Source organism: Panthera pardus, unplaced genomic scaffold (genome assembly GCF_024362965.1).
Source record: "Panthera pardus isolate Hobbes unplaced genomic scaffold, ASM2436296v1 HiC_scaffold_6, whole genome shotgun sequence".
NCBI classification, from domain to species: Eukaryota; Metazoa; Chordata; class Mammalia; order Carnivora; family Felidae; genus Panthera; species Panthera pardus.
The window spans coordinates 14,830,212-14,838,478 of NW_026526991.1; positions in this window are offsets into that span (position 1 = coordinate 14,830,212).

The following is an 8,267-nucleotide window of genomic DNA, read 5'->3' on the forward strand; positions in this document are numbered from 1 at the left end:
TCTTTTCATGTGTTTCTTTGCCATCTGGATGCCACCTTTGGAGAAATGTCTGTTCATGTTTTCTACTCATTTTCAAATTGGATTATGTGTTTTTTGGGTGTTAAGTTGTATAAGTTGGTTATATATTTTGAATACTAACCCCTTATCAGATGTGTCATTTGCCAATATCTTCTTCCATTCAGTAGGTTGTCTTTTTTGTTTCATTGATTCCTTTGCTGTGCGGAAGCTTTTTATTTTGATGTAGTCCCAATAGTTTATTTTTGCTTTTACTTCCCTTGCCTCGGAGACATACCTAGAAAAATGTTGCTATAGCCAATGTCAGAGAAATTATTGCCAATGCTCTTTTCTAGGATTTTTATGGCTTCAGGTCTCACATTTAAGTCTTTAATCCATTTAGAGTTTTATTTTTGTGTATGGTGTAAGAAAGTGGTCCATTTTCATTCTTTTGCATGTAGCTGTCCAGTTTTCCCACCCCCATTTGTTGAAGAGGCTGTCCTTTTCTCATTGTATATTCTTTCCTCCTTTGTCAAAGATTAATTGACTATATAATTCTGTGTTTTCTTGTCTGTTCTATTGATCTATGTGTTTATTTTTATGCCAGTACCACAGTTTTGATTACTACAGCTTTGTAATATCTGGCTTCTTTTTTCTTTTCAAGATTTCTTTGGATATTTTGGGTCTTTGGTGGTTCCATACAAATTTTAGGATTGTTTGTTCTAATTCTGTGAAAAATGCTGTTGGTATTTTGATAGAGATTGCATTAAATCTGTAGATCGCTTTGGGTAGTATGTCAGTGTAACAATATTCTTTCAATCCATGAGCGTGGAATGTCTTTCCATTTTTTTGTGTGTACGTTGTCTTCAATTTATTTCTTTTTTTATGTTTATTTATTTTTGAGAGAGAGAGAGTACAAGCGAGGGAGGGGCAGAGAGAGAAGGAGACAGAGGATCTGAAGCAGGCTCTATGCTGTCAGCAGAGTCTGATGTGGGGCTCAAACCCACAAACTGTGAGAGCATGACCTAAGCCAAAGTAAGATACTTAACTGACCGAGCCACCCAGGTACCCCATCTTCAATTTCTTTCATCAGTGTTTTATAGTTTTCCGAGTACAAGTCTTTCACTTCTAATTGGTTAAGTTTATTCCTATATATTTTATTGTTTTTGGCATAATTGTAAATGGGACTGTTTTCTTTAAAAAACTTTTTTTTTACATTTACTTATTTTTGAGAGAGAGAGAGAGAGAGAGAGAGCAGGGGAGGGGCAGAGAGACAGAGGGAGACACAGAATCTGAGGCAGGCTCCAGGCTCTGAGCTGTCAGCACAGAGCCTGATGTGGGGCTCGAACTCACAAACCGCGAGATCATGACCTGAGCTGAAGTCGGATGCTTAACTGAGTGAACCACCCAGTTGCCCCTTTAAGTCTATTTTGTTTGGGGGTGCCTGTCTGGCTCAATTGGTAGAACATGGGACTCTTGATTTCAGGGTTGTGAGTTCAAGCCCCACACACACTGGGTGTAGAGATTACTTAAAAATAAAACCTTAAAATAAGTATTTTGTCTGAAAGAAGCATTGCTACCCTGGTTTTCTTTTGACATTCATTTGCATGACAAATGTTTCTTCATTTCCTTACTGTCCATCTGCAGGTGTCTTTAGGTCTGAAATGAGTATCTTGTAGACAGCATATAGTTGGTCTTTTTTTTAAAAATATATTTTGTCACCTTATGTCCTTTGATTGGAGTGTTCAGTCCACTTACATTCAAAGTATTTTTTTCCACTATTTAATTTTTTTAAAAAGTAAGCTACACACCCAACATGGGGCTCAAACTCTGACCCTGAGATTAATAGTCTCACGTTCTACCAACTGAGCCAGCCAGGCACCTCAAAGAAATTGATAGATGTGTATTTATTGCCATTTTGTTACTTGTTTGTGGTGGTTTTTGTAGTTTTGTTTTTTTTTTCCCCCCTGATCCTTCTCTTGCTCTCTTTCATGGTTTATGGGCGTTCTTTAGTGATATATTTGGACTGCTTTCTCTTTATTCTTTGCATATCTATTACTGCTTTTTGATTTGTAGTTAGTATTAGATTTGCATACATCTTCTGCATATAGCAGTCTATATGAAGTTGATGGTTGCTTAAGTTTGAACCCATTCTTTACTCCTCTCCCCTACGCCGTTTTAGGTAGATGGCATCATATTTTACATCTTTTATTTTATGAATCTCTTGACTGATTTTTACAGAAATGTTTATTCCTGCTTTTATGTTTTTTTACTTTTCATACTCTCACTTATGTTCTTTCCATTCAAAGAGTCGCCTTTAATATTTCTTGTAGAGCTGGTTTAGTGGTCATGAACTTGTTTAATTTTTGAGAAACTCTCTCTCCTTCTAATCTGAATGATAGCCTTGCTGGATAGGGTATTCTTGGCTGCAGATTTTTCCCTTTCATCACTGTGAACATATTCTATCATTGCCTTCTGGCCTGCAAATTTTCTGCTGAAAAAAATCCACTGAGAGCCATATGGGATTTCCCTTGTATGTAACGGTCTCCTGCTACTTAAATTTTTGTCTTTGTTACTGCTTTTTGCCATTTTAATTACTATGTGTCTTATTGTGGATCTCCTTGGGTTTTTTCTTTGTTTGTTTTTAGGGTAATCTCTGTGCCACCTGGATATGAATATCATTCCAGATTAGGGAAGTTTTCAGCTATTATTTCTTCAAATAAATTTTCTGCGTCCTTTTCTCTCTCTCCTTCCTATAATGCGAATGCTATTATGTTTAATGGAGTCACTGAGCTCCTTAAGACCGTTCTCAATTTGCATAATTTTCTTTCTCTCTCTCATTTGCTCAGTTTACTTTCCATTACTCTGTCTCCCAGGTCTTTAATTTATTCCTCTGCTTCCTGTAGCCTGCTATTTATTCCATCAAGTGTATTTTTAATTTCATTTATGGTGTTCATCTCTGGTTCTTTTTTATCTCTTTGTTAAGGACATCACTCATGTTCTCTACTCTTTTCCCAAGTCCAGTGAGTATCTTTACGATTATTACTTTAAATTCTCCATCAGGCACGTTACTTATATCCGTTTTGCTTAGGTCTTTTGTGTGATTTGGTCCTGTTCTTTCATTTGGGACATACTCCTCTGTCACCTCATGTTGTCTACTTCTCTGCTTCTGTGTGTTAGGATATCAAAAGATGGAGATCTTTTGCTCTTGAAAGTAATGGCCTTATGAAGACGAGGTCCGGTAGTGCCTTGCCATGCAGTGTCTCCTGTTCCCCAGTACCCGGCACTTCAGGGAGTGTCTCCCGTGTGTGTTGCGTGTGCCCTGCTGTTGAGTCCTGGCCTCTTTTTCTTTCAGCCCAGTTGTCTGCTGTGGCTCTCTTTGCCTGTTGTGGGCAGTGTTTGGTCGCTGGCTGCGTCGGGCCTGTTTTAAAGGAGTATTTTGGCCTGCTTGTGAAATACAACTTGCTGTCACCACTGCTGACAGAACTGAGGCCACGCAAAAGGCCTGGGTCAGGAGACGGGGTGTTGCTTGAAGTCATATTCCTGAATCACACAGGAAATATTAATGGTTCATGGACTGATAGCTCTTTTATCTGACTAAGTTAGGATCGGGTCCCCTAAGAGAACTTTTGTCCCTTAGCTAGAGAGCAAAGACTTTTCTTATTCACACTGAATCTCCCATGCTCCATATGGCACTAGGCACAGGATAGGCATTCGGCGTTTGAGAATGAATGTACAGCCTGTTTTTTAAGGTTTCCATTTATGGATTTTTTATGCCACAACAGAGTTAAGTGTAGTGACAGATGCAACTAGATAGCTAAAAGGAATGTCTACTTTTTGGAAAATTTTTGGAACTTTGCCAACCCTTGTTTTAGGTCAGAGTAATCAGGAAACACCTTATGGCTAAGTATACTTCTGGGCATTTTCATTCTTTGGTTTAAGGTTTCTCTTTATCATAGAATTATTTTTCTTTGGTATATTTTAATATTTGCCTGTTCCACTTATTCTGATGTGGGTCTCCTAATAGGAAGTACTCTCATTTTATTTATCTGAAAAAACTTTCACTTGTTTTCATAAAGCATACTTTCACTTAGTATTAAAATTTGGCTGCTATTTTTTATAGCACTTTGAATCTATACATTATCTTCCAACTTCCATAGTTTTGTTAAGAAGTCATCCAGGAGTTGAATTGTTGCTCCTTTCAAGATAATACACTCCTTCATGCCTCACATGGCTGTGCCTTACCTTTGCTTTAGCTTTTAGTTTACCACAGTACGTCTGGATGTGGTTTTCTTTGGTCTGTTCTGTTTGGGGTTAGTGGTTCTTCCAAATCTGGTTTGATGTCATTAGTTCTGGAAACTTTTTAGCCAGTATTTTTACACATATTTCTTCTGTACTATTAGCTTTTGCTTCTCAGAGAAATTACATGGCCTTTTGCTTTTCTTTTGTTTTATCTAATTTGTTGTTAATGCCACTTACTGAGTTTTCCATTTCTCATATTATACCTTTTAGTTCCAGATTTTCCATTTTAAGATTCAATTTCTAGTTTTTGGTCAGAATTCTCAATTTTTGAATTTGCTTGACCATATTGCAAAATATGTTTCTGGTAGGGCCTTTATTTAGATCTCTTGTATGTTCCTAGTGTCTATATTTTTCAGTTTACAGTTGTGTTTTACTTCCTTATGTACATGGTTATTTTCATGCCCTGATTAGTACATGTCAAAAATTATAATAAAAGTGTGTGGCCCAATATGACATTTTCTTCCTCCAGAGAAGATTTACATTTTTGGTAGGCAGCTAAGGGTAAGAGTAATCCTGGATTACAGTAATGAATTATAATTCAGAAGATTTTTTTTATTTTTTTATTTAAAAAAAATTTTTTTTTTCAATGTTTTTTATTTATTTTTGGGACAGAGAGAGACAGAGCATGAACGGGGGAGGGGCAGAGAGAGAGGGAGACACAGAATCGGAAACAGGCTCCAGGCTCCGAGCCATCAGCCCAGAGCCTGACGCGGGGCTCGAACTCACGGACCGCAAGATCGTGACCTGGCTGAAGTCGGACGCTTAACCGACTGCGCCACCCAGGCGCCCCTATAATTCAGAAGATTTAAAGCTGGACTTCTGTTTGTCGGAGGAACAGTTTCTAGTTAGTCATTAGCTCTAGGCCAACTCAAAGCCTTGGGGGGGGGGGGGCGGGTATTCAAGCACCACCTACTTGATCCTTCTCAATACCAGTTTTGTTTCCCACTAGCACTCCATGGTTAAAAAAAAAATCTATACTTTTTCTCAGGCCCTTAGCCACTTTCTGGAATCCACAATATTCTTAAGGAATAAATTGTCCCAAATGCCAGGTTCTTTTCTGGGTTTTATGTTTTCTCCTGACTATTGGTGCGTTATTTTCTCAATGACTTCTTTCCTCAGTACCTCTGGGCTTTCTATGACCTGTATTTCCATCCAGCATCTGCGGAAATAGATGTTGAACTGTGTAATGGATGCTGGGATGTACCACCTAGAATCCTTTTCATGAATAAGCTCTTTCCAGAGGTACCACATACACTGGCTAGTGACTGCTCGCAGCTGAATTTTTCTCTGGAAATGGCTCAGCTTATGGCAGCTGCCTTGCCTGGGAAGATAGCCTGAACTAAATGATTAGTTGAGATGGGAGTATGTCTCAGCCACAGTGACTCAATTAGGACTTCTATGAAGGGTCATTTCAGGTTTGGAACTAGAGATCTGCAAGGGACATCTGTTGAAACTTCATAATGGTTCAGCCCTTCCTTCTGCCCAGTTCTGCTTTTCTGATTTCCTTACAGGTTTTGTTTTAGAATACTTTCCAATTAATCTACTGTAGAGTTCCCATCTGTTTCATTTGCTTTTAATATAGTCATCATATACAATTTCTTTTTTGGTTATATTTAACTCATTTGGGGGGAGAGGAAGTTAGTGTTGGAAGAAGTAGTTCATTTGAGAGAAGTAATATAGTTTGACCTTGACAGAAGCAGTTAAGATATACTGTCTTTTGCTTCAGAGAGCAATCTTTACTTTGTTTCACATTCACTGTTTAAAACTGAGATATAATTGACATATAACATTATACTGGTTTCAGTTATAGGACATTAAGATTAGATTTTTGTACATATTGTGTGCAATGTTCACAATTCTAGCGAATATCAATTCACATACATACTTACAAATGTTCTTGTGATGAGAACTTTCACAATCTACTCTTAGCAACTTTCAAATATACAATACAGTATTATTAACTATAGTTACCATGCTGCACATTACATCTCCATACTTTATAACTGGAAGTTTGTACCTTTTGACCGCCTTCACTCATTGCACCCAACCCCCACCTGTAACAACCACCAATCTGGTCTCTGTATCTGAGCTCAGATTTAAAAGAAAAATTAGATACCACATACAAGGGAAATCATATGGTATTGTCTTTCTCTGACTTACTTCACTTAGCATAATTTATGCCCTCAAGGTCCATCCATGTTGTTGCAAATGTCAAGATTTTCTTTTTTTTTTTATGGCTGAAGAATATTCCAGTGTGTGTGTATGTTATAAAGCTGTTATGAACATGGTAGTGTAGATATCCTCTTGATTTAGTGTTTTTGTTTCCTTTGCATAAATACTCAGAAGCAAAACTGCTGGATCATGTGGTAGTCCTATTTTTTATTTTTTGAGGATCCTCTAATGTACTGTTTTCTATAGTGGCTGCACCAAATTACATTCTCATCTACAGTGCACAAAGAAAGATTCCCTTTTCTCCACTCTTGGAACCCTTATTTCTTTTTGACAACAGCCATTCTAATGAATGTAAGATACTGTCTCACTGTGGTTTTGATTTACATTTCCTTGATTAGTGATGGTGAGTACCTTTTCATGTACTTGTGGCCACCTGTATATCTTTTTGAAAAGTGTTCAAGTGCTCTACCCATTTTTAAAAAGTTCTTTTTAACATTTATTTATTTCTGAGAGACAGAGAGCAGGAGTGGGGGAGGGTCAGAGAGAGAGAGGGAGACACAGAATCCAAAACAGGTTCCAGGCTCCAAGCTGTCAGCACAGAGCCTGATGCGGGGCTCGAACTCACGAACTGCGAGATCATGACCTGAGCTGAAGTCGGACGCTCAACTGACAGAGCCACCCAGGCGCCCCTCTACCCATTTTTAAAGTTTTCTTGCTATTAAGTTGTGTGAATTCTTTATATATTTTGGACATTAATGCCTTACCAGATGATTTGCAAGTATTTTTTTCCCCATTGTGTAGGTTGTGTTTTCATTTTGTTGGTTTCCTTTACTGTGCAGAAGCTGAATTTGATGTTATCCTATTTATTTTATTGTTGTTGCCTTTGTTTTTGGTGTCAGATCTAGAAAATCATTGCCAAGACCAATGCCAAGATTACCACCTATGTTCTAGTTTTATAGCTTTAGGTCTTATGGTCAAGTCTCAATCCACTGAGTTGGTTTTTACATGTGGTAGAAGATAGTGGCCCAGTTTCTTTTTCTTTTTTTGCATGTAAATACCCAGTTTAACCAACACCAATTATTGAAGAGACTCTTTTCCCCATTGTATGTTCTTTTCTGTTTCTAATTTTTCTATTCTGTTTCATTGATCTGTATACCTGCTTTTGTGCTCATACCATATTATTTTGATTACTGTAGCTTTGTAATATAGTTTGAAATCAGAAAGCATGATGCCTCCAGCTCTTGTTCTCAAGATTGCTTTGGTTGGTGGCTCCTGGCTGGCTCAGTCAGTGGAGTGTGCTACTCTTGATCTTGGGGTTGTGGGTTTGAACCCCATGTGGGGTGTAGAGATTACTTGAAAATAAAATCTTAAAAAGATTGCTTGGGCTATTTGGGGTCTTTTGTGGTTCCACACAGATTTTAGGGTTCTGTGAAAAATGCCACTGAAATTTAGAAAGGGATTGTACTGCTGTAGGTTACCTTGGGTAGTGTGGACGTTGTTATAGTTTTCGGTGTATAGGTCTTCCCGTTTGGTTAAATTCCTATTTTGTTCTTTTTGATGCAAATGTAAATGGGATGAAGAAACTTCTCTGCTAGCTCATTGTTAGTGTATAGAAATACAACTATATTCTATTCTGTGTATTGATTATTGTACACTGGAACCTTAATGAACTTTATTAGTTTCAGGTTTTTTGGTGGTCTGACCTGGTTGTTTTACTTTTTCCAAAGTCTAATTGCTCTGGTAAGGGCTTTCAATACTATGTTGAATAAAAGTGGGGAGAGTGGACATCTTTGTCTTGT